This window comes from Teleopsis dalmanni, chromosome 2, assembly GCF_002237135.1.
Source record: "Teleopsis dalmanni isolate 2A chromosome 2, ASM223713v2, whole genome shotgun sequence".
Classification (NCBI taxonomy): Eukaryota; Metazoa; Arthropoda; class Insecta; order Diptera; family Diopsidae; genus Teleopsis; species Teleopsis dalmanni.
The window spans coordinates 131,263,721-131,285,124 of NC_051847.1; the positions used below are offsets into that span (position 1 = coordinate 131,263,721).

The 21,404-nt window shown below is 29.7% G+C and overlaps 1 protein-coding gene across 1 annotated transcript in view; it reads left to right on the plus strand.

The window, feature by feature from the left end:
* LOC119677401 (putative elongator complex protein 1) overlaps positions 1-21,404 on the plus strand; it is a 279,253-nt gene that overhangs the window by 53,077 nt on the left and 204,772 nt on the right. The window lies entirely within an intron of this gene.

The following is a 21,404-nucleotide window of genomic DNA, read 5'->3' on the forward strand; positions in this document are numbered from 1 at the left end:
AGAGGATCACGGACTCAAACTCGCCGCGGAGAAAACAGAGTTGATCTTTCTCACAAGAAAGCATATACAGCTAGAAGTCGAAATGCGAGTATGCGACAAAACTTTAATGTCGCAAAAAACAGTCAAATATTTAGGCCTTCGACTGGACTCCAGACTAACATTCTGGGCTCAGATTGAGGAAGCGGCATCTAAAGCGGGCAAAGCTACAGCAGCATTGAGCAGACTTATGGCAAACATAAGGGGACCCACACAGAGTAAAAGACAGCTCCTCATGGCTACGGTAAATTCCATTCTTCTATACGGAAGCGAAATATGGGCAGACGCACTACAAGCAAAATACCGAAGAAGAGCGTTAGCGTCAGTGCAGCGAACAGCAGCTCTAAGGATATGTTCAGCGTATCGCACCGTTTCAGAAGCAGCGGTTCTCGTGATTACTGGAAATATTCCTATTGACCTACAGGCTCAAGAGCGAAAAACATGTTGGCAGGCAAAACGAATGGGAAACAACAACACCGACAAGCAGTTGGTAAGACGCAGAACCATTGCAGTATGGCAGCAACGCTGGGACTCAGATAACCGTGGACGATGGACTGCAAGGCTTATCCCAGATCTAAAAACCTGGCTAGCAAGAGACTTTGGCGAGGTTAACTACTACCTCACTCAGTTTCTGTCGGGACATGGATACTTTAACAGCTATCTCTATCGCATGCGCAAAGTAGAGTCACCAAATTGCATATATTGCGGAGCGGAGGATGATACCGCAGAACACACATTCTTTGAGTGCAATAAGTGGTTGCCCGAACGAGAAGCACTTGCAATGCAAGTTGGTACCTTCACTCCCAGGACGGTAACGGGAAAAATGATCGAAAACATAACAAACTGGGATCGCGTAAAAATGTTTGCTGAAAAGATCCTGAGATTGAAAAAAGTAGACCTTGACAGAAGACAACTGGAGTAAAACAGATGAATCACACAAAGACGAAGGATAAGGTTAATCACCTGCAGCAGATGCGGGGCCTGGACGCAGGTCACACCGATGGAAGTCTTAGATGACTAATAGAGACCCTACCTTGAAGTAATACTAACGTAGTCCCGGGGTAGGACAAGGTCTCTAGGAATGAGGGGGAGTTGGTTTAGTCCGTGCAAGTCGGACACTCACTTTCCGGGCCGCCGGATTGTGGTCAGTGCGTCGGCATTCCACTCCTCCTTGCCGCAAAAAAAAAAAAAAAAAAAAAAAAAAAAACCCATAACCACCAAGATCGGTGGTAAAGCTGCTGCCTTACAAGAAGTTTAGTTACAACAAGACTTTCGATCGTACCTTAATGATGTAGAAACCGCTAACATTTCCTCTAGACTCTTGATGGAGAGGCTCAGATATAATGCTGAACACTCGGTCGACATATCGATTGCGTGATATCCGTCTTAACTTTTTAGGAAGGATGTTACCCCTAATTTTGAGCTTTTGCACATCGTGCATAACTTTAACAATAGTAATAATATATAGTCTAGTAAGTGAAGTGGACGGCCAATCGATAGGAAACATAAAAATACGACAAATACGGAGATGAGAGTCAGATAACTAACATATTTAGTAAATGAACACTTTCTTCCCTTACGAATAGAAGTATTTTTAGATAATTACTTCGTTCGATTTTTTTAAGTTCAAACACTAATATATTACGTCTTTCAGTTGATCCACAACATGATCTTTTTTTCTATTTTAAGAAAGAGTAACTCTCTTGGCCCTTTTTTTAATTGAATCTCTTTCATATTTTTGAATTATTTCATTTGGTTGTTCTTTAGTCTATGGAGTCTATGGAGATTGGGAATTTAAACCCAGAATCTTATTATTGCGTATGATGGTGCAAGTTCCTCGTAAAATTGTTCCATTGCAAATTTAATTTGCAAGAGCCTATCACTTTTTAAATACAAAATTTTAATCACATTTAAAATATTATTAATTTAAAATTTTTACTCATGACTTGTGACTCAATTGCCTGCGTTAGCATATCTTGTTACTTACACTCAATTTCCCCATTAACTGCGTCATAGACTTATCGCCATCTACAGTGACAACGAATGTGGCCATATTCCAAAAAAACGAACACTTGACTACACTTACAAGGTATCTGTTGTGGTTTTCAAAACATTGATCATTGAATTTGAATTAGTTTTTGTATCTTTGATGTTTACTAATAAATATAAATCAATGCATCATCGACACCGGCTGCTCTGAAATCGTTTTACGTGCCAACGCTGCTGTAAGCACTAAGGAAGAAATAAAAGCCGTCATGTGAAATTGAAACCAATGAATTTCATTCGTAAAGAATAAAATTATTTCTTTGAATAAAGAATTTTTTCTTTAAATATTGTTTCTTGTGTTTTTGTTTTAATTTTTTCTGCTTGGGAATTTTTAATGATCATTTGAAAGAGTCATACAGAACTTTAGTATTTTTGATATTGTTGTATCAATCGATTTGCATTCGTTTTGTGCTGCTCTAATAAATTTCAAAAAATTATTATCTTAATGTTTTTATCAGATTTATGGGGTTTTAGAATTTTTATTTCCATATTGTACTGTAGTAGAATAGGGAATTACACCTTTGAGAATTTGGCATCATAAACAAGAATATGTGGGTGTTAAGAATATATGAGACCGAATTGCATGGTAATCAAATTGTTAAATTTGAATAAAAATTTATAGCTTTTATAGTAAATTGCATTTTGATCTATAAATAAACTAAAGAAATGAAAATTTTATTTAGTTTTATATATTAAATATTGAAAAAAATATTTTGCTACATTAAACGTTAAAATTCATTTATTAAATATTATTTTTGATGTTATTTTTATTAAAAAGGTATAAAGAGGAATATAATAGACAAGTTTAAAATTGCGTTTAAGAGTTTTATTAGATACAAATACTTGAAGTTTATAAAGTGAATTAAAAATATATAATAAAAATATATATATAAATATTATATACTCTTTTCACAACAGTAAATAATCATTTGCATTAGTTTTTCGTATATAAATCTAGAAAGAAAAGTGCATTTATAAGTAAATAATTAAATGAACAGCTAACCTACTATTTAAGTAAATATTTTATCTACTCGTACTTCTTGCAACGGAAGCGTCTGCTTATTTGACGCCTCTTCTCAAACTCCAAACACGTTTAACGCTTTACTAAATAATGTTGTAAGTGCAATAATCCAGACATATAACTTAAGCACTGCTGCAGATATGTAGATTAATAAGTTGCCGTGATTTCTAGGAATAACAAGAAATCCTTTTTCTAGAAAAATAAATTCAATTAAACACAAAAACAAAAAAAAATGAAATAAAATTAGACAAATTTTCTGTAACTGTCAACGTGTGACTTAATGGATTTTAGCAGCGAAAGACTTGCACTACAGTATAATAACTACAACAAACAAAATCAACTATTACAACAACTGCAACTAAGCATCTGAAAGTGTATCTTTTCTTTCGCAGCAGCTACAGTTGTGCGTTGGGTTAATGCAATATTTTAGAACATGTGCGGCACATGCAAACTTTATGCTCACAATCACTTGAGTGATTGATGACAAGATATTTGACAGCTACTCTAATCTCAAATAGAATGCCAGATCTCTAATACACTCTATAATGATAAAATTATATACCCAGGCAGAAAATTCTCTGCTTTGTTTTTCATCTATGCAGTGCATTTCTGACAAGTATCTGTATGTGCTCTCATTGTTGTTATGTTAGATTTGTTTTAATCTAAACTGATATGAGTGACATAAACGGTGATTTTAACGTTGGCACAGCACACCCAGTTGGTTGTCATTTCATTCAATTGCACATCCAACTAATTTTTGATTCCAAATATTAACAATTCATTCGCTACATTTTCTTTTACGAGTATTACAGATAAATAATGTTGCAAGAGTCAACAAATGTTGTTGTGTATATTAGCTCCAGCGGAGGTCGCGGGTCGCAATTTATATTAGGAAAATTCAACAAAAGAAAAAATAACAGACATAATTAATATGCATGCAAATGTTTCTAATAGTTTTAATAGCTTAACTTGTTATAGGCTTCAAAATATTTTTAATATCTCATAGATACAAACTATGGTATGTGTACTCTTACTGGATATGATATATTGCTTATGTTAAACGTTTTGTTGAAAGATATATTTTTTTATGTCTCTACGCACTTGCATAAACAAAAGCTCGAATTCATAAACAAAGTATGTGGAGATAAAAGATATTTACTTCACATAATGTTGCCATTATAATGACACCATTTAAAGTTAGCGTGTGAATTTAATTCATTTGGAAACTTTATATAGCAACAAAATTATTAAAAAATTTACTGCATCCCATTTTAAAAAGTTAATTTGGAATTAAAAGAAGTGGATGTGCAATATTTAAAATTTCACATTTAATAAATACAATTCTATGAAATAATTGACAAAATTAAAAAAAAAGAGATTTTGTAGTCATTGTGACTCAGAAATAGTATAGAAATTATTCTTATAGTATATTACTATTAATTCCAACAAAAATTAATTAATAAGAAAAAGTCCAAATAAAATATATTAAAAAAAATTATTAAGAGATAAACTTAATATGGCTATGTTAGGAGTATGAAAAGGCTATATAATATTTACCAAGAACTATAAGCCACATAATCTAAATCAAGCAATCTAAAGAGATTTTGTAGTCATTGTGACTCAGAAATAGTATAGAAATTATTCTTATAGTATATTACTATTAATTCCAACAAAAATTAATTAATAAGAAAAAGTCCAAATAAAATATATTAAAAAAAATTATTAAGAGATAAACTTAATATGGCTATGTTAGGAGTATGAAAAGGCTATATAATATTTACCAAGAACTATAAGCCACATAATCTAAATCAAGCAATCACGATATATGTATATTGGCACCTTTTTTTTCTATCTCGGGCTGCCTTTTGCATGGAAGTCGCTTGATTGAATGGTTCTTTCCGGGTTGTATGCATAGCCATACAAATTATAGTTAAACATAGTCGTAAGCAAGTTTCATCTGCTATTATCATATATCCAGATAATCAGTCTTATACAGATAATCAGTAAACATTGTTTGGTAGACTATTTTTTTACGAAACTGAGGTACGACACATCCTTAAAAAGTATTTGTACTGACCCAAATAAAATGTTAACAATATCCGCTAGATTACTAATCAAGAATTTTTGAGTACGCTATTGTTGGCACGTTAAGTTGAAATTATTATCGACATGTAATAAGACATGATAATAATAATAATAAATTTGTTTTCTTTATACTTGAATAGGAGTTTTCAACCAATCCTTTCATATAATTTACTCTGCAGATTCGGAAAATGACTAAATTATTTTGTCAACCTTTTTCTAATACAAATATAATATTAGCAGATATTAGTATGAGGACGTTTTCTGCTGTTGGAAGTATTTACTAGGACTCGACCGTGTGGTTTCTAAACTTTTTTGTATATAACTAACTTGCAATGGGTAATAAAAGATTAGTTTCAACTCATTAGCGATTATCGCCGCATTTTATTGTGGTATTTCTTTCTAAAATATTCGAACTGTTAAGTAATTTGTTATTGTTATTGTTATGTTTTTAGTTAAAAACTCTATACGAATGTTTTTGTGTTGTAAATAATAAGAATTGCTGGTCGGTTTTATTTTTTTAGGAATATTAACTTTTATTTTAAACGTTATTTTTTTGTATATTTCTATACGTATTTCGGAAAATTCGATTTTGTCTTCATCAGGAAAATTCCTAATATTAAAAACAGTAATGCAATTTACAAACTCTTTATACTTATTACAGGTGATAGTAATCGATAATGTCTTATTACAGACAGATGTTTGAGCAAAAAAATCGAGGTAATTAGAAAAGTTAGCCTTAGGAATGCAAGATGTGACATTTATACCATTAAATATATTTACATCCTTTGTAGTAAAGGTTTTTATAAAAATGACATGGCACTAAAAAATTTATTTTCGTATAATTTTTGAACCCTTCATTTATTATTGGAAACGATTTTAATTTTTTTACATGAAAAGTCTATAAATCATTAGATGTCATATTATTGTATATCAGTAGGTCGATTGGTTTATAAATAATAGAATTAATATTTATGATTAACAAGTACAAATATTACGCTTAAAAATAAAAACATATGTATTAAATAATGACAAAGAAAACTAATATATCAAAAGTAACCAGATTTTTAATCTGGTTTTTAACCATAATTAATTACTAAAATTTAATAGAAGCCTTTAAGGCTTAAGATCTATATATGGATCTCGGAGTAGGTTACGACTCTTGAAATTCTATAGTCTTAAAGCGTAATGGCGCCTAATGGTAAGCTAAGCGCATTAAATGGCGGTGAATTAAAATTAATAAACAGACTTATAATTTATTTAAATATACTAAGTACATACCGTTTTAAACCATTTTACTATGAATTTATGTATTGAAAATATTCTTGCAACCAGTACACATGTTTCAGTTCGACAGCTGTAATAATTGGTCGCTTGCGGCAAGGCTCGTAAATCAAATGCTAATTAATTTGTTGTAGGTGAAACTGTCTCAAGCACCTTCCCATAAATATTTCAATATCAATAAAATTTTTATGCTATACGTATGTTATTACGTGTTAATTAAAAAGTGATATTTATTAATTGTTCAGTTTTAGTGAAAAAAAAACTAATTTTTTAATTTGCATATATCTTAAGCCCATTAGTGTAATTTATTAAAATCTGTCCACATATTGTCAGTTTTAACAGCTATTTACGCTACAGGAAATTTATAATATATGTGTATTTAATCTGCAATGAGTCAATTAATTAAAAATTATTTTTAGCCGAATAAGCACAGCAATAAAATAAAGAAAATAGGCGCCTTGCTAATTGAAGTTAGCAATTAGCTTAGAACTTAGATGTTTTTTTAATAATATCATTATGGAACTCCTTCTCTTAATTAAGTCAAAAAGATCAAAACGATAACTAATCATTTAAACTTTTATTTTTTCCTTTTACAACGATGCACACGCAATTAGTGAGAGTTATTAGTATTAATCACTTTAGGAATTACAACTATTTTATCATTTATATGATATACTGGCGTCAGAAATATATGAATATTGGCGCGAAACTACATATTTGTTTAGATATGAAACTTTTTTTAATAACACCTTATATAAGAAAAAATATAAAAATATTATGCTTTATTTATTATTAAGTAATAAAATTTTTGCGGAAATTATTAATTTATGTGTATATGCATATTTCCTTATAATACTTATTGAATGTAATTTGTTGTATATATTAAGAGATTTAAGATTTTTTAATACTGTATATAATTTGAAAACAAAGTTGAAGTCTCTTCCGGTGATCTGCATTTAGATTCGAATGAACAGTTTTATTTGGTTTAGCTGAATTTAATGATTTTGTATTAATATGTTATATATATTTCTAATGTTATAAACTAAAATAAATTAATGATCTATGTAGAGTTTAAGACAACAATAAATATTGCGAAAGCCGATTTTGCTACGGATACCCCCCAATATGCTATAGGAAAAATGTTAAAATGCAGTTCAAAATGAAGATGTGTATCTATATATAAAACTCGAAAGACAAAGATGAGTTACTTGAAATTCATGAATTATCACGAGAAATGTAAAGGAAATTAGTAGAAGAGTCTAATTGAATTTAGATATGGCCTTGGAATTAAAGATATTAGGCTTATTTTGAAATTTTGTAGGTTGTTTTAAAAGTTGAAAGGAGTATTGTGTACACGAGTCGATATATTTAACTTCAAGGGTTACAAACAACGGTTTGTTTTTGTGAATATGTCGATATAGAGCATAAATCTCTCTAAAATGCTTACTCAGCTTTATAAACCTATATATTTGTATATATAGGATTATACACGAAGAGTATGTATCAAAATTCTATGTAGTCCTAAATAAAATTAATAACTATAATAAATACAACTAAAGAAATTAAATTTTAAAAAAAGTACTTATGTACTGTTATATTAAAATTTAGCTTTCTGTATAAGCGTTTGACCAGTAATGAAGTTTTAAATTAAGTCCAGTGGGCATTAATTGCACTGTAATATATACACTATCATTAAACAACGCTTTTATAGTGCTATATTTTGATGTACTGAAAAGCTGATAGTAATTTCAACGTCTGATGTAGCTCTAAATACAAGTCACTAATCATACGCTGCACTTACAATGATAATAACTACATATAGGTACATTTATAGGACACGTAGATAACAAATAGTAATAAAATGTAGAGCACATTTATATTTATATCCAGCTCTGATGAGCAAAAAACAAGAAACCTTATTATGAATCTATCTTTGGGTTTCAGCATATGAAAACTGTCCGATTGAATCAATTTGGGGCACCCTGATGCGAATTCTAACAATTCTAAATTATAGAAAATATCAAAACTAGCATAGTTAAAATATTCAGTTAGAACTGAATATCCGTTAGAACTGAATATCCTTCCAGAAAATTCATCTTCCTATATTCTGTTCATCAGACCTAACCTAAATATTTTCTTTACTATAATACATCAAAAATGTTTAAATGACGAAAGGATTAATTTAAATTTTTATTACGTTTTCCTCTTCATCATATTAAGTTCTTATTACTTTTATATAAAAAATGAATAAATCAATTAGCAGATAAACTAATAAAATATCAAATTTCAAGCCACTTAATGGTTTAAAACTTGACATTGAAAATGAAATCTGACATTCGCTACTTCAAGATACACAATACAATCATCTCAAGCCTTTAAAAACCTTTACAAAAGTCTTCCACGTTTACTGTAAATACACAAACAGTGCTGTGGCTATTACCCTAAAGGACCCAAATCAATTAATTTTCAAAATAGAAAATAAAAATAATTCTGATATGTTTGCATTATATGAACTTAAGTGAAATTAAATTAAAAGCGAAATGACTTGTTAAGCTAAATCCTCTGAAATGTACGATAATGAACCCTTAAAAACTGTTACAAGTAGCAAACGATATCTAAACTCGAGATACAATTAAAATTTTTTACTTTTAAATATGAAAATACCAGTGTACTCGTATGTACTCGTATGCATATGTATAGGAATATCTATAACGAGACGTTTAGTATGTAGTCTACTGCAGCGAACAGATTGAAAGTCTCAAGTTACTTCTAAATCTACTGTACACGCGTGCACGCATTTTCAAGATCAAGGTCTGCATAAATGTTAATGGGGTGGTAGTTCACATTTGACAGATGAAGCCAACAAAGAGGTACAAATAGAACGCAGCCATAGTACATAAATACTTCAAATCGAATTATGTGTGCGTAGCTGAAGGCGCATTACTTGAGCATATCTGCATCACAAATCAAGTATTTAAATAGGCGCTTGTGGTGTGCAGTAATTTCCGTTAGGGTCAAAACAATTAACATTATTGGAGCAATAATTTACATCATAAGTAATAGGAACAACGCAGGGGGATAAGATGTTGTGTCAGATTTTATTTAAAGTGTTTTAAATCATGTTGTACATTGTAATGTTGTATTTTTAAATGTTTAACTTAAGGAAATAAATAAATTATTTGACATTGATAGTTGTCAAATTTTATAACAGCATCAAATGATATTATTCTCAAAGATTCTTCTTTGAAGGAAATAATAATTGTTTACAAAATTAGTTAATCAAAATTTTCCAATTAATTTTGTTTCGTACTATTATTCGTAATTCGCTAATTGTTTTTTCGTCTCTTCAGAAACTGTTTTATGCCAAGTTATCCTTAGTCCAACTTTCAATATTATGTTCTTGACATCCATTTCCAATAGTGCATGTCATATTTATTGTAATCTCTATGTATTGTACCGTTCAAATTATATAGCAGTACTTTAATAAAAAAATAAATGGAGATAAATGCGTGCTAACATACTGTCAAACCTCTCTGTAATGAAGTTGTTGGTGCCTGAAAAAAAACTTTAAACAAATTTTCTTTTGTTAGGATTTTTGTATATTTTACTGAGAATTATTATTTTACTTAAAATGTACGTATTTATTTTAAAAGTATATTTAATACATGTTTATTCATATAAACAAACATGACATTAAAAATATTAATCATATATTGCCGTATTTAAAAGGATTGTTTTTATTCATTACTTTTTAATTTATTATTATATAGAACTTAAATTTTTATAATTTATTAAATATTTTTATAGCAAAATAACAGAACTACAGAAAAATTAGCGAACATAAAAAGTCAAGTACAGCTTTGGGTCAGTTAGTGCGCTGATTTTGAGCTTCACATTTGGCAGAACCCGAGTTTGATTCCTGGTACTTACAGTCTCAAGAATAATTATTTACGAATAAGACCACTGATGATGGGCATTTGGCAATACTCGCTGTATAGTCAGCCAAAAACCTCTTTATGAAATATATTTTATTCAACTCGCAAAAAGACTGTTATTTTTGCTTGTTTGGACATTTTAACTTTTTCTTGCTAAGAAACTCTATCCAGTCTATTAAACGCAAACATTTCTAAACCTCTCAAAAAATTCTTTACTAGTCGTCTTAAGAGCGAAAGCACACACATGTGTTTGGTAACCACTCTTTCGTTTAAAATTTTTTACTTTCACCAAATGCACATGGTGTTTTTTCCCCCCTTCACCATTCCATTCGCGAGCCAAATAGTTCCCATCCCGAATAGTATATCCACAAGCTTATATCGAATATGATGCAGTTTACAAAGAAGTTTCACATAAGTTAAAACGTGTTAGTTGAGTATTTAAATTTTATTTGAATAAGTTCATTATAGAGACGTTTTTGGGTATACAAAAATTTGTTTACATGTCTGAACGAACTTCGTTATGGAGAGTAATTCGCCATAGAGAGGTTCGCTATAGAAAGGTTCAAATATAAAAAAATATAAAAAATCGATGTGTTTTCAACAAAACTTCGTTAAAGGAAGGAATTTGTTATAGGCAGGATCTCTATGGAGACCTGTGCAATCAATAAATTGCACTTTTTTACTAAATCACATATTATCTTAATAGAAATCATTTAATTTATGTCAAAAAAAAGATAAGAAGTTATATATCTGTAACATACATCAAAGTTTCGCATTTTTGGAAAATTTTTGAATCGGGATGTCCTCCCGGTAATATTTGTTAAATGTTGTCTTTACTTAAACAAGTTGCAAATCATTCTCCAATTGGTATAAAGCTAATGATTTTACATTTAACTATATTTAATAAATTTGTAATTAAACATATATGCAAATGCATTATTGAAACAATAAATTATTTATTAATTTAAAATATTATTAAGAATTAAATTTAATGTATTATGTTATTAAGTCTTAGCCAATTTATCCTAATACATTTGATTAAACATAATACCATTGCTCAGCAACAAATCCCATTGTAAATAACTCCATAAATAACTTTTAAATTAATTTTTTTTTGCGTCAAGTGGTTCAGTTTTCCATTAAATTTTAAGCCATCGTCTAAGTAACAGAAATTGTTCCCTTATTTATTAAACCCATTCTTCGCAATCACCGATCTTGAATTCACAATTGCGCTCTTTATTAACTCAGTTCCTTGGTAGCATTTTTCATATAACAAATAAATTTATGGATACTGCAGTGTCAAAACATCTATACGCACAATTTCATGCACCGCAGACTCTACATAATTTTTCCTACCTATTTCAGTACCATAAATTTTACTTCAGTTTGTAGTCCATATACACAATTGATGCGTTCATATATGCAAGCGTTTCTAATAATTTTTGTATTGTGCAAGGGTTAAAGGTGGTTTAGTGTGTGGGTTACACTTAATATTTATGTAAAAATAGTTATAAGATGCTATTGACTTTATGCAGTGCAATATGTGATTTGAACTTACCGCATTTTTCTTTGTAAATTATCACAAAACTCTTACAGACGCATGTCATAAGTTGAAGCCAATCACGTCTCCTGCAGTTTTTGTAGCGGCTATTAATCCAGCTGTTGGTGGAAGACCTTTCAAAAAAAATCGTGCAAATTGGAGGCGTCAAATAATTCTGTATATAAATTATTGGTTTTGTTTTGAAGATTAAAAAGAAAACAAGATCAGAAGAATTTTAGCTACAGGCCATTAATACCGAATTCAGATTGCCAACTGTTGTTAATTTACGTTTCTTAAAAAATGCAGTTAGCAAGTTAGTAATATTTTTGGAGTGCGCTTGTGGGCCATCATCATTGCCATCTATCAAACTGCTAATATTATCAATGTCAACTGCAGAGGTGGGAAACTTTTTACTTGGAAACTTGCTTTAGAACGAAAATATATTTCTTTAAACAAAAAAGTATACAGTTTGGACATTTATTAGGGAAAACTGATGTTATTCATTTGAAATAAACAAATGGTAAATCAAATAATATTGTTTCTGTGTAACTAGATTTTGGTTATCTTTAGAATTTATGTATCAGTATAAGCATTGTGCATATAGTATATTAGATTTGCTCTCAATATTAAATTTTTTCAGCAATTTCTTGCTAGTAGTATAATACCGATGTTTATTAATTAAGTTACTTTAGTTTGGTTATGTGATTAGTAGGTATGTGGAGTAATGTTGTTAGTAATGTTATACATAATATAAAATGTGATAATGAATATGATAAAGTATAAAATATAGGTAACATAATGCAGTTATTTTACTCAGTGCTTGTATAAAGAAAACAAGAATTTTAGTGTTAATTAGAAGAGATTAAAAGAAGTATTGAATTAATAAACGTGGCGAACAATAAATTCTTGCATGTTTATGTGTTGTGTTTTAATTAAAAATCAATTCTTGTATGTAACTAAATTATTACTAGGCTTTTACTTTTCTGAATAATGTATAAACTGATGATATAAAATAATTTTATAAATGCAGAAGCCTTCGAAGGGTTTGTATCATCAAAAGTTTCGTTTCTATTCGTCCACAGTTAATAAAATTTTAGGATGCATCAGTGGTAGATCTACCTTACCGATTAATCAACTAGATGACCTTATCACAAAAATGTTACTATTTTAAAAATATTTGTGTATCTTACGCTCTATCGACAAACACACAACTATTTTAGGTTGGGGCCTTCAATATTAAGCAAATCACAATATATCTCACATATTCAAGAAAAGAGCGACCGTTAATTGAAATGGCTGATTATATCTCTGTAAATGTTGAAAATGCTAAACTTTATACTTATGTCGTCTTTACTGTAATACTAATATTTGTACAAAATTGAATATATTATCCTTGGATTCTAGTATTGGATGAAATAGTTAAAATATATAGCACTTTTTATATCATATTATTATTAATTTTATTTATAAATGTCATCACTAACTGTTTGTGAACGCAAAGATACTTAAGTAATCTCTATATTCTATTTATATTATCTTAAATTCTATGAAGCAAATCTTTACAAAATTTATTTGACCATAAGTTAGCCCAACCATGATCTAAGATCATAAATCTTAACTGCGCCACCTTTTCGTAGTAATTTTCATTGGAAAATTTTACCCACGCGCTAAACAAAATGTAAAACGTTTAAATTTAAAAGTGGCAAACGCCCTCCCGCCTCTTAGATTCGTTTTTACAGATAATAAATAAAAAAGTATTTCATTTTCTTAAGCGACTGCTTTGTGTGCGATTTATTTAATATTTTTTGTGGAATTTTACTTATTTTATTGAGATTTCGTTTCATTATCCAACAAGCCGCATTTGGTTAACAACATTCCGGGCAACTTTATTATGAATCGTACCTTGTCTATATTTGATAATCACGTTTAACTGGAGTACTCGTACAATATAGCATGAGTCAGCGCCAGTAATCAACCTTTCAGTTGGTTTAAATTAAGCCACATAATGAAAGCAGTAATCTTAAGCTGCTCTCATACATCCTTGGCCCTTATAAAGATATTAGCTGAGGTATGCTGCAAACTTATATTAAGAGAAAATTTTTTTTATTGATGGCTTCCTTAACTTTTTTTTAAATTTTTTATCTTCGCACAGAGGCCGCTTCGGGTGATATAAACGCCTCATTAATCTTTGTAGATTTATGTGCGGTGTTTATAATTTACGTGGCAATCATGGTACACTTTTCATTTTGACACTTTTGGTGCTCTTCTATATGCACTTATACACTTTACAAATATAATATATACATTTTTTCTTGTTCCATATCTACTTTATCATAAAGTGCTGCACTCTTGCACCTTGTTCAATGCTTCATTATCTGCTGATAATTATGTAAATTTAGACTCAAGCCTGGCAAAAGCGCGCTTGATTTACTTCCTGCAAAGTCTTAGAGTTACAGGTTTACTTTATGAAAAATGAAAACGTTTTTAAACTAGATTTGGTTTAAGATTAGTTTCAGTTGTGGTGAAGTATTTTTTTGTTTAATTTATTTTTTTGGTCAATTTTGTTGGTGTAAAAACTTAACTGTTCACTATGCATTTTGATAAACGAAGTTTCTTGTCGGCTATCTTAAATTAAATTAATTATGATAAAATGGAGTGTGGTAAACAGCCAATACACTTGACCATGATCTAAAAAATTGTAAAAAATATTAGAATATGTCTACTCAGTGACTTTGACTTGTAATAGTAAATATCAACTGTGTTAATGTCGTTGGATATATTTACGTTAACAGAAATAACAGTTGCAATGCGGAATCCAATCTACGAAAAGAAACAAAAAATGCAGTTGAAACAAAACGCTGGTCGCATTTGACATATTAGACTAGTTATATGTTGGGTCAACTGTTAATATAATTTGGATAATTGAAAAGTTGATGATCACTAAAGATATACTAGATAAGTGCTGAGAATGATTGGGAACTTCAGACCAGCAATGGAAAATTCTAATAGAACAAACATTTTGGACGTAGCGGTTTTGGCAGGTATCTATATGACCTAATGCGATTAGTTGCAGTTCTCTATGACACGAGAGAGTGTTAACTAAACTAAACAAAAATAGTTCATGCATGCACAATATTTTATACAGTTTACACTGTGATATTAGTTTGTCTAACAAACGCTCTGTGCATATGGCGATGACATCATATTTATGACACGAAGCGCATAAAACACTTAGTATATAATAGGTGACTGTGGGTTTCGATGATTACACGCAGTTTTTTTAACAGAGGGATCAACAAGAAGTCAGGTCAATAAGAAGTCAAGCACCGTTATTTGTAATGATTTAGGCGACTGTGACTATCGATGATTTTATTCATTGATCGATGCCCCGCGATAACGATAAGCCTAACAAGAATGATTATCAAGAATGAAGCAAACGATCCAAAGTGGAGTGGGTCTCTCGAAAATATTATTGTCTGCGTTTAAATTGGTATGCTTAAAAAAACCTTTTCTGTAAAGGGATGAAAATTCAGTATGTTAACATTCGAATCGCGTTGGCTTTCTTTATGGACTGATTCGGACCCATAGTTCGCGAAAAAAGCTGCCAATTTGAATTTGAACTTGAAGAACTGAAAAGTTATGTCAAAACATCAAAGGCTACAAGATTTTTAGATTACTAGATTTCTGGAATTGTCCCTTAAGATGTGATAGGATTAAATCAAGGCACTAAAGTAATTAGGAGTAGACATGTCTTTCTTTACATTGATTCAAGTAACTACCTTAAATAAAATGAATTCACCATTTTCTAAAAATAGTTAAAATAGTTCAAATGCAGCATTCATTAAGTTAGGGTTCCAAACAGAGATCAATAAATGATTTTTCTTTTGGTATCAATTTCAGACATTTTTCATGCAAACTAAATTAGTTTTTCATGTTGGTTTAATAGTTTATCTTGGCAAATTTGCCGGTTTTAACAACACACTTTCCAGACATAAAGAAAAACTATTTTTACTTGAATTCATCTTCGTGTATTATTTTTATATAAAATTTCTATAAAATTTTTTTTTCTCTTACTGATGCATCTTTAACTTGTTAGCGGCATTTATACGTGTCTTTGAATCACATTAATGTGCTTTGACACTTTTTGTGTCACTAGAAATGCACATTCACGATAAAATCTTTAATTTTTTTTATATTTTGCCTATAATTGAACATTTTTTTTCGTATTAATTTAGCATTCAGATTATGCAAATTCTAAGAAATTGTATTTATTAAGGAAATGCACGCAATTTATTAAGCACACGAACTAAATGCGTGAGTAATTTACAATCAATTTTGTTAATTGGTTTTTTACTATCAATTTAAGTTTGTATATTTATGTCTTTTAGTTGATTTATACTTGACGTAATTAGTAAAATCTTTAATTAAAAATTTAACAGAAAATTGTTAATAGAAAAAGTTATAAGTAACATAAGTAACTATAAAAATACAAATTCTAATATAGTACTTTCAGTTACTTACTTTTACATATGTGAAGATATAGATACAGACAGAACTTTTTGGTACAGCGGTTTTATAAGCCATTACTTCAAATTAATCTAATCTAATTATAGTTATATAAACTATATATATTTTTTTTATTTAACAATATATCTTTATTGAATCGCTTTTATTTAAAGCCTAACAATAAGTTTTAGAATCTTAAGGACTGATACATTGCATTACAAATTATGTTTAAAAAAATATACTATAATAAATACATAATGGTGTGTAAATAATTTTAAGGGGCCTCTGAATAAGTAGCCTGGACTTATTTACTAGATTTCATGGTGCCTAAGTTGAATTAATTCAGGATGATCTTTTGGAAAGCAGGATGGCAGGTCTATATATGGTATATTATAAACAATTCTAATTATGAAATCAATAATTATTCCAAATCGATTTAATGATTATATAATTTTTGTGAATTAAAAATTTGTTATTCTACCTTCGCATTCAGCGAATATACTTCTAAGCAGATAGGGGATTGTAGTAGATCAAAAAGTAGACGTTCTAGTTCTCCCTGCTGCTTTCCTGAAAGAATCCCTAATGATAGAAAAAATGTTAAATTTAATTATTTTATAAATGTTTTTAATTTTTTCCATTTTTTTGTTTTTCGAATTAGTGTTGTCACTGGTACACTATTTTTTGGGTGGATTTGTTAGTGTTTCACTTGGAATGTAAGACGATTTTGAACTTAATGTGTGTATTGGAACTAATTCGTTTATTAGTGTGCAGAGCTTAAAATATCTTTTTAATATTAAAAAGTTTTGACAAATTGTCAGCTCGTTGAAAGACGGCCCTTTTAAAACCGGTTAGCTTTAATTATCAGTATAGTAAATGGTAAACTCTATATTGCTTTCATTTAACAAAGTCTTAACCGAAGTATTTCTGGTTTGGTTCAATCATCGTACATTTTCCAACCAGCCAATTTTGTGGGGTTGAACAATAATTTTCTGTGGTTAAGTAAAATTCTGTGAAATTCTCTTGCATTTTTCATTTCCAAAGTATTGATGAAAGTCTATAAGTAAATAAAGTAAAATAAAGTATATATATTTTTACATTGTTATATAATATGAGATGGAGTCAATTATTTTATTTTAAATAGATAATGAGTATTATATTAATTGCATATTTGATAAATATTTTAATTTTTGTAATTTCTTCATTTTGTTTATTTACACGTGTATCTTTCTTTATTGCAACTCTGCTTTAGTTTATATAAATAATTGGTTTAATCACTTCATCAATCTACAAATGACATATGGTGACATATGCATAAATATTGCATGTTCAAAAGTTAATTTTTATCGATGAGAACGAACAAACATTTATTTAACAAAAACAAAATTTTGGTATTTTTGATCGTTTCCCATATATTAAAAATATACCTAAGCTGATTAAGTGCACAAAATAAAATTATATGTTTTATTAATATGTAATCTATTTACAAAAAGTATATTTTTAGTGCAGCATGTATTCAAGCAATCTTCAAGTAATTCCAACCACCACTACTGTTTCATAAACCATTCATGTCCCAATACACCAAAAATCCTATTAGTGATTAATCTGTATTTATCACATCAATGTTTTGTGCCACACAACAAAAGCAATTTATGTCAAGTGACGTTATACGATCTGTCAAATTGTCTGCTGTGATATCAAATAATGCACATTTGGATTCTATAAAATGTGCAAAAATAAATACAAAAAAAAATTTTGATTGAAAGTCATATCTCAACTTTGGCTTATTAATCTTTTTTACTTAAGCTTATGTGTGTACAGGATATCGAAAGACTCTTTCGATATAAAAAGTTTCAATGTCAACATATCCTTTATTTATCGATGTAATCCAAATTGGTTCAATTAATTTTAGAAATTAAAATCTTATACGATTTCTTCAGTATATATGTTGGATTTATTGTTGTTATTTCTTATTATTTTTGATATTTATTGTTATTATAGTACAATTTATTTAATTTAATTTTAGATGTTAATTCGTAAATTTAATTATAACTTAAATTGTAAATAATAACATTGAAAATGGTACATAGCTTTATAATTATCAATGTAATTAACAAAATGAACTTATTTTGGAAAATAAGGCACTATCTGATAACTAGAGTGACCCTTGTTAACATATGGTTTTTTCGGCATATCGCTTGATATTCACATTACTGCATTACATTTCATTATTCATTTAGTGAACTATATATGTATAATATATACTTTCCATAAAATGAAACTATGTATTTCTATAATCTACATATGATGACGAATGAAACTTTTATCGGGTAAGAATTATTAACTCTTCGACTTGCATATTTTTAAAAATTAATTGTAAAATGATTTTTTAGGACTCATGTAGAATTATATAGATTTTGGTATAAATTTTCATTGTTGTGTTATTTCTTTATTGTTTGAAGATATAGTATACATAATATATACTTATATTCAAAAATTTCGGCGGACGGCCAAAATTCCATAGCTGTAAGCTTTATATATGGTGAAATTTCCCTAACTCGAAGCCCCCTAAGTTGAATTATTCTACAACTCAAACCGCTATGTACGAACTTTGAATTTTCAACAACTCTTCCTTGTATTTTTTTCTCCATAAGTCGAATACCACTAACTCGAATATTTCCGTAACTCGAAGTAAAAATTCACATAGCTATTTACCACTTCTCTTTAAATTTATTTCCACATCTTGAATTTTTGTCTTTATATTTTTAAATACTTCTGTCAATTACTTTTCTAACTTGCGCGACATTATTGGATTCTAACTTTCGGCGACACTTAAATGGTTAACAACTGCTCTTATTATTGTAAATTAATGCGATTATGGAGTTGTGCTTATTATCAGTGAAATAGTGGACTTTTAATCACATGACTAAATGAAATATGAAATGTTTGACAATCCCGGAAAAATTAATTTAATTATTGAAGTAGAAAAAGGTGATATAGAATTCCTTGTAACAATTTGTCAACGATTTTAAAAAAACTTAAAAAAAAATTTCTGGATGAAGCTATGTTACAATGAATATTTATTGCAAGAGCAAAAAATCTACCTCTGTTGGCTAATATTAATAAAAAAAATGTAAAGCAGTTTCCAGCCACTGCGAATAAAGATGCAATCAAGACAATTTGAACATTTATTTATTCCACAGCAAATGCACTAGATGATATATATATTCCAGTTAAATAATTTGGAAATTTATATAGAAAAAGAACAACAAGTAACCAAGAAGTAGCTTCAAATACTACTATTCACCAGCTAGAAATTGCACAAAGCCAGGCTCTGAAAAGACTTTTCAAAGTTCCATGGTACATTAGGACGAATGACATCCTCAGGGACATCAAGATTGATCCCCTCAAAAAATACATAAAGTATATATAAAGTATATAGAATTGAAATTATTTGCGAAATCTGACAGAGTTACCAACACCGCGTTATTCAATCTCAGAATGGTTACAGGCTCCTCGGGAAGGTATGCAGATCTGAGGTCAATTATTGGTTAGTCTGAAGAAGTGATAAACAATAATCTAGTCAAGGTGCAAAGAGGGGTTTTGAAGAAACCTCGCAGTTAATATAGAGTAAAAGTGCTCAGGTGCACTGACTCAACTAGCCTCAACATAATAATAAATAAACAAAAAGCCAATACATATAATCGAATATTTTAAATAAAAATTATGTGTATATATTCAAATCATTATATACTTTGGAAATTTAAAGTAGATTGGTAAAAAGCATAAAAATGTTACTAAATATTTTATATAAAAAGTATTTGTAGAAAAATCACAAAACAGTGTTTTCTCTATAAATCGAATTTTCCTTAACTCGATCTTTTTTGCCGTCCCGTGGACGATTTGAGTTAGGGGAATCTCACGGTATAAAATATAATTCTTATAAATTTCTATGTTATACAACAAATTTAAAATGAAGTAAAATAAAGCTAAAAATACTTCTACTACTATTTAAAAATTTAATAACAGATACATTGTGACCGAAAAGTTTTCGGGAAATTTTAAATAAAACGCAAAATTCTTAACCTTCATCAATATTTATTTTATCTCCTTCAAAATATGCTCCATTAGAAGCGATACACAAATGCCAACGTTTCTTCCAATCATCAAAACATTTTTTATAGGCGCTTTCCGGTATGGCTTTGAGTTCCCTCTGCGAATTCTGTTTTACGTCTTATATGGATTCAAAACGCGTTCCTCTGAGTGGTAATTTGAGGTTGGGAAACAGGAAAAAGTCACACGGTGCAAGATCAGGTGAATACGGTGGCTGTTCGATGGTATTTATTGAATGTTTGGCCTTAAAATCGTTGATAATGTTGAACAAATTGAGGTGAATCGGAACAAGCCGGGCGTTGACACGTCGCATACACAAATTGTCCACCAAAATCAAACGAGCCATCTCACGACCGATGCCTAGCTCTCGTGCTATCTCTCTAACACTCACATGAGGATTTTGGAACACGATTTCCTTTGCCTTTTCAATGTTTTCGTCGGTGGTAGAGGTCGAAGGTCGTCCAGAACGCGGCATGTCTTCGACGGTCGTACGACCGTCCTGAAAGGCTTTGTACCACTCATAAACTTGAGTTTTCGATAAAACTGATTCCCCATAAGCCTTTTGTAGCATTCGCAAGATTCTGCACACGAAATTTCGTTCGAAACACAAAATTTGATGCAAACTCTTTGTTCAATATTTTTTTCCATTGTTTTTTTCGCAACGCACTACTGAGGTGAACTGGTTTCAACAGCTGCCGTAAACGAACTGTCTGACAGATCGCGCTCATTTTTGGCATAGTGATTGTGGTTAGTGCTGCCAAACTACATAAACTTAAAATATCGAAGAATATACAGCGCGCGAATTTTAAATGAGAATTTCCGGAAACCTTTCGGTCACAATGTA